The sequence below is a fragment of the Microtus pennsylvanicus genome, chromosome 1 (genome assembly GCF_037038515.1).
Source record: "Microtus pennsylvanicus isolate mMicPen1 chromosome 1, mMicPen1.hap1, whole genome shotgun sequence".
NCBI classification, from domain to species: Eukaryota; Metazoa; Chordata; class Mammalia; order Rodentia; family Cricetidae; genus Microtus; species Microtus pennsylvanicus.
This window is the reverse complement of record NC_134579.1, coordinates 136,043,342-136,050,716: the sequence shown is the minus strand read 5'-3', so window position 1 is coordinate 136,050,716 and position 7,375 is coordinate 136,043,342.

Here is a 7,375-nt window from a genome sequence, read left to right as displayed (position 1 = left end):
CCAGGCCTAGAACTTGCTAAGCAGCCAAGACATACTTAGGGGGTTCAACAATCCTCCTCACTCTCACGTGCTGGAATTACAGGCACACTCACCTGGTATAGATGTGTGTGTGTATGAGTGTGTGTGCATGTGTATGCACATGTGCATGTGTCTTTGAGTATGTATGTGTGGTGTGTGTGTATGTATGTATGTATGTGTCTTCTGTGAAGAGACACCATGACCATGGCAACTCTTATAAAGGAAACATTTAATTGTGGCAGCTTGCTTACAGTTCAGAGGTTCAGTCCATTATCATCATGGCTGAACTAGAATGTTTTACAAGTTTATAAAAGGACTCTATAGGGTTGTGAGACAACAATTAAAGGGTTTAATCCTGCAGGATTGGGAGGGAACTTCTAGGAGTCCTAAGATTGCTGGAGGTAAACTTCCTCTGTATGAGTTGCTGGCCAAGGAGACTGTCTCCGTCACTCTTCTCTTGCTGTATAGAGACACCGTGACCAAGGCGACTATTAAGAGAGAAAGCATTTTATTGGAAGCTTGCTTACAGTTTCATCTGTTCTCAGCACAGCGGGAAGCGTGTCACAAGCAGGAAGGTGCTGAGGCAGTAGTTGGGAACTACATTCGGAAACCCCAAAGCCCGCCCCCAGGGACACACTTCCTCCAACAAAGTGACACTCTTAATTCTTCAAATCCTTCCAAATAGTGCCATTTATTGGTGACTAAGCATTCAAATATATGAGTCCATGGGGCTCATTTTTTATTCAGACCACCAGAGAGGCCCTAGAAGTGTTGATTGCCTTGGCGGGCTACTTAGTCTAGGGTTAGTAACCCGCCTGGCGGTTCAGTTATTCCAGGGTCACGGAGAGGCACTACCTGGAAGATATGGGCTAGGAGACAGGAAGAAGGCCATGCAAAGTTTGTCAGAGCCTCCGTTTATTAGGGACGAGATACAACCTTTTATAGGGTAAGGAGTTGGGGGATGGGCACAGGGTTCTGGGCTCTTGCCGCGTGGTTCACGTTGGTCACATGGTCCTCGTTGGTCACGTAGGCAGCAGGTTACCTTCGGTCAGGTCACCTAGGCCAGGAAGTCACAACTAGGAGATGACACACCTAGTTCTTTAGATAGTTTGGAATGGGGGGTGGGTTCCGCTAACAGATAGCTCTCATTAACAGCCAATTTGGGTGTGGGGTAGGCTCTGTCAATAGAACCATTCTTAACACAATTAGGGGTGTGGGGTTCTCTGCAGACTCCCCAGGGTGATGGTTCCTGTAATGATTTTAGGAGGAAATTGGCTCCTGACAGATCCCCCTTTCTTTTATAAAGACAGGCAGCTATTAAGTGAAGGGCATCAGGTCAGAGTCCAACCATGGTGTCAGATCTAAAGGAGAAGGGACTTGGACAAGGAGAGACCCTCCTCTCGAATGGTGAAGCAATTTACCTCTCCTGGGAACAGAGGGGTGCCTTATGATTCTTAGGTCTAGTGGGGACCAGGTCTTTATCCCCCTTACCCGTCTTAGGATTCCCAGTATCCTGTCTTAGGTTGGGGGATTTCCTGCCACAAGTCACCCGTCCTTGGAGCTCCTCAAATGAAAGGTATCTAGTGAGATTTAAAGTAAACAGATCACAGGTCACCCTGTCTTAGGCTATGTGGAGGGCACTCCTCGTGCCTGGCACCATGCCATGTTGAGCCGGCCAGTACAGCCTCTGTATGGTGTGCTGTTCAGGCGAGGATCCACACTAACTCCCGTCATTGGGCCCCTGTGTCTATCACTAATGAAAAGGCTGTGAGGAGCTCCTCAAACAAAATATAATGATATAATTTTGGGCACCAATAACTCCATTTCCAGACAAGAAGAAAGGGCATTTTCCAAACCCAGTATTCACCTTTTTATCTGGCCTTAGGTATCCTCCTTCCTAAATGCCTACTCCACAATAAGATTATGAGTGCTGCCTGCCAACAATTAGGGCAGTATAAAAGGGATCTAAATCTAAATTTTTTAACATATGCATTAAACCCAAACACTTTACAGCGTGTGTCAAACTTTTCCCAACGTCTATAAGCAGTTATAAATATCATTAGGTCAATTGTAGTAAGATCACAATGACATACATTGTTGTTACCAAATATCACCAGTTCCAGTCTCTGAGCAACAGTGACAGGAACCCTAATCTTCCCCCTTCTTAAGTGAAGAGAGGTTAATATTTTAATTAAAATGAGTTTTGTGTCCCAAAGATTAAAACTGTCTGATGTTTAGTCCGCATCAGAGGATTCCTGAGTGAGGTGAGCTGGAGTCAGCTATCTGAAGCAGCACATCCTGGCACTCATCTCAGGCGGGTCTCCCTGGACTCTCTAGGGGCAGAATTGACACCCTGCAGAGTGGTGTAGCAGGTTGTGTTATCAGTCACTCCTCTCCTTGGGGGCAGGAAAGGCAGGACCAAGGACCTCTCCCCAGTCTCCTCTGGAACTCCTCTGTGGGATGTCCGCAGCCTCGACAGCATCAGATCCAGCTTTTATTTTCTTTCTGTGAAAAAAGCATAAACATATCCTCGACCCCAAATATAAATAGGTCGGGTTTTTTCATAATGCATTGCAAGGGCTTTTCCACCTTGCCTTAGCAAAGGTCAGCTTGGTGTTATCACGCCAGATCCGTTTGCGTTAGGATCTGCTTGCAACCTTTTATGAGTTGCTTTCAAGGAGCCTTGTTACGCTCCACATTTTTTTTTTTTTATTAGCCATATATGCAGCTCTTCCATTGGAAAAGCCATTTGTAAAATTTAGCATAAAATCCTTTAAGGGATTTTTTTGCTATAACATTAGCAAAATACAGTTGTGTGAATTATAGCAATAATATTTGTTATAGACCTAAACTGAAAACTCTCAACAGACGAACTTAAAAATGACTGAGAGACACTCAAAAAACTTTCAAACATAACATCCTTTAGTCCTCAGAGAAATGCAAACTAAAACTCCGAGATTTTATCTTATCCTTGTAGAAATGACCAAGATTAAAAATTATTGTTAACAATTTATGCTTAAGAAAATGTGGGTAAAGAAAAAACTTTTATTGCTGGAAGTGTAAACTGGTGCTGGAAGTGCATACTGGCACAGCCACTTTTGGATCATACCTAGTATTGAAAATCCTGGATAAACCAGACTCTCCCAGCAGGAAGAGAAGAACCAAAAATCCAGGGCTAGCCGCTTCAGCCCTAGGAACCAGCTGAAGACAAAGCATTGACCTCGGAAAAACAGGTTTTTCAGCTGCAATTATCACAGTAGTTTTAGGAACTAGCGGATTATTGGGAGTGGTCCCGAGAGGCAGGGAGCTGTCCTTCAGAGACCACCACAGGATTTTTGGAATTTATGACCCTCCCGGACCACTGGGCTGTGGCCCCTTTCCTCAAAAAATTCTTTCTCCTGGTCATTGGGGGTCGAACTCCTCCCCCACCAACCAAGGCCACGTGTGCGACCTCAGCAAGGATGGTCTCCGGGCCCTTGCCATCCAGAGACCCAAGTGAGAGTCTCCCCAGCATTGAGGGACCCTCATTTTGTCTATTTTTTTTAAAATTAGGCAAATATCTACCTCAAAACTTAGCAATACCCCTTTTGGGCCTAAATATAAAGATGTTTGACCAAACCACAAGGACATGTGCTCAGCCATGCCCATAGCAGAACCATTTTATCATAGCCTAGAATCTGAAAATAACCCAGATGTACCTCTTTTACATCTAGGATAAATGAGACATTATCCTTTTAAATATCCATGAATACCACAAAATATCTTGGAGTAATTCCAAGCAAGCAGGACAGAAGTTTTGGGTCCTGTCATCTCTGCCTATGAAGGCGGAAATGTTTTTTATTTTTAACCATTATCATTTGTTAGAGTATAACTCTGGCCCTTGATAAATTTAATTAAGAGGCCTGAGGCCTGAGTCTCAGCATTCCACCTTGAAGCCACACCTGGCAGCAGGAAAGGACCTCAAGCTGAAACGATACAACTCCCACCCAAGAGCGGGCCGTACAAATGGAAAAACTTGTAGGATAAGAACTTTAAATCTTGAAAGATCCCCTACTTTCTTGCGAAAGCAGAAGAAACACAGCAAAAATGACAATTTCACTGAAAGCAGTTTACAGATTCAGTGTAAATGTCCATTAAAAATTATAGCAACATTCCTCACAGAACTCACAGATTTAATGTAAATGTTCATTAAAATTATAGCAAAACTTTTCATAGAACTCAAAAGAACAATCACCAACCTTATACGAAAGAAATAAAAACTCAGGATAGCCTAAACAATTCTAAAAATCCTCTGAATATATCACAATCTTTGATTTTAAAACTTTCCTACAGAAACACAGTACTGAAATTAATCTACCTTAGATATAAACTTATACACCTACAAACTAAAGATTTTTGACCAAGAAGCAAGATTTTTAAAATGGAAAAGAAGCATATTTACTGTCCTAAATGAAGCTGCAGCTTTTTGAGTCTAGATTCCTGTATAGCAAACCTGCCTGTCAGCTTTCGCTCCATATGGCAGGGGGTTAAAGACATAGGCTCTCTAGCCCTAACAGCCAGCCTGCTTGGCAGGAGTAGCTGTGTGGATTGTACCCTAACTTCTCGCATCTCGAGGGACTCCCTTTTGAGTCCACAAGCAAACACATAAAGAAACACATGAAGCAAACACATGAATCTCTGTTTTTGACTCTTACTCCTCTCTCCCTGAGTGATTGATTAAATTCCTATATGAATTTCTCTTCCCTTGAAAGTCCCATATCTTTTTGGACGACGGTGAGCCTGCGCCTACCTTATCCTGCAGATCTGTCCGAGTTCTACAGCCGCAGAACCTTCTCTTTTCTTCTTGTTGTCCCGGGACTGCGCGTTGTCGTCCGATAGTTGACCGTGCTCCGCGTCCCTGTTCGGGCGCCACTGTCGATTGCCTTGGCGGGCTACTTAGTCTAGGGTTAGTAACCCGCCTGGCGGTTCAGTTATTCCAGGGTCACGGAGAGGCACTACCTGGAAGATATGGGCTAGGAGACAGGAAGAAGGCCATGCAAAGTTTGTCAGAGCCTCCGTTTATTAGGGACGAGATACAACCTTTTATAGGGTAAGGAGTTGGGGGATGGGCACAGGGTTCTGGGCTCTTGCCGCGTGGTTCACGTTGGTCACATGGTCCTCGTTGGTCACGTAGGCAGCAGGTTACCTTCGGTCAGGTCACCTAGGCCAGGAAGTCACAACTAGGAGATGACACACCTAGTTCTTTAGATAGTTTGGAATGGGGGGTGGGTTCCGCTAACAGATAGCTCTCATTAACAGCCAATTTGGGTGTGGGGTAGGCTCTGTCAATAGAACCATTCTTAACACAATTAGGGGTGTGGGGTTCTCTGCAGACTCCCCAGGGTGATGGTTCCTGTAATGATTTTAGGAGGAAATTGGCTCCTGACATAGAAGACCCACGAACCATTAAGACCATTGATACTAATGTTACTTACATGCCATAACTAGATGGCAAATTCCTGTTGCTGAAGACACCACACACTGGGTCTGAAGGATATTGAGAAATCAGGCTGGAACTGAACTGGAAGCCTTCTCTCTGCTTGTTGGGTTTCTCTCTCTCTCTCTCTTTCTCTCTCTCTCTCCCTCCCTTCCTTCCTCCTTTCCTCCCTCCCTCCCTTCTTCCTTCTTTCCTTCCTCCCTCCCTTCCTTCCTTCCTTCCTTCCTTCCTTCCTTCCTTCCTCTGTCTTTCTTTTTGTTTTTCAAGACAGGGTTTCTTGGGCTGAAGAGATGGCTCAGAGGTTAAGAGAACTGACTGCTGTTCCGGAGGTCCTGAGTTCAATTCCTAGCAACCACATGATGGCTCACACCCATCTATAATGAGACCTGGTGCCCAGAACACTATATACATAATAAATAAATTTAAAAAAAGACAGGGTTTCTCTGTGTACTACCCTTTGCCCTCCTGGAACTCTGTAGTCTGGGCTGGCCTTGAACTCGTAGAGATCTCCCTCTGCCTTTCAAGTGCTAGGATTAAAGGCTTGTGCCACTGCACCTGGTTGCTAGCTGGTTTTCATAGTGTTAGATTATATCATTCAGGCTGCTGTGAGAGAATTTCCACCAGCAATCCTGCCCTGCCATGTGCTAAAGTATCAACGTGCAAGGCAAGCTGCCCCCAAAGTACTATAGCGGCACAAGCGTTAGGAGTGCAACCAACTGCTCTCCGGCTGGTTTTAAGGCTTACTCCACAGGAAGGAACTCCCATCTGATATTGGAAGCTAGAACAGAAGCCTGTGCCTGCAGAGGTCTAGGCTCCAGTGTGTAATTCACCATCGTTTTGTTTAAATACATAAGTCTGTCAAATTAGTTCTAAGCGTTTCTGTTATGTTCACAGATACTGTAGCTGTCAGCTGTGGGAAATCAAACCAACCCGAGACTTCCTCAGAGGCCTTGGTGAAAGGACAAAGGAAACTTTAGCTTTGTGTCCTTGTCCAGGAGTGGACTTGGCTAGGCTGGTCTAGGACTGGAGCCTGGCCTTGAAGGAGTGACTTCTAAGGACAGAACTCTTCTCCTTGGGCTGTAGTTACCAGTCTTGAGGCAGCTGTATTTGAGATACCCTGTGCTCTCTTTACCAGCGTCCTCTGACTTAGCTCTCTGCTGACCTTGGTCATTCTCCCCTTGCAAAAGCATATAGGCTGCTGTATTTCTTAATAAACTTGCTTATGCATCATCTTATGCAAGACTTCTCGGTCCTAGCTACTGCTTTTGTCTTATTTCTTGCTCTCTTTCTTTTTCATTCCTGGTTCTCCTACTCAACACCTCATTGTTCAGAACCTTTATTCTTGTGGCTCTGAATCAGCCAGCCTTGATTTGTCATGGAAGAAAATTCCATTTTTGCAGTGTGAGGTATTCTACAGAGATTCATAACTGGTCAGTATCCTGAGACTAACTGTTGCTGTGACATAATAGCCCAAGACTTAGACATAAATGAAGGGGAAAAAAAAATCAGACAACCACATGACTCCATCCAAGGCCCAGAGGTACAAGAGTTGGCAGAGAAAGGGTGGGATGTTACATATCCATTTTCTTGGAATTTGAAACATTCCATTTTGGAGGGGGGCTCCTTAAGATTCAGGAAGTTCAAAACTGATAAGGCTCAAGAGTTAACAACTTCCGGAGTTTCTAAAACTTACAGGACTCACAGTGTCCCTCTCAAAGTAATATAAGCAGTAACAGTTGCTGGGGAGAGTAGTCTGCATACTTCATTTATGACGGGGTGTGCTTTTTGGTGATGGAGCTGCCTTTGAGTAATCTGTGATACAATAAGTAACTCTTCACCCATATTCCTCTGTAAGTTACCCCCCAAATCTTATCCATTTAC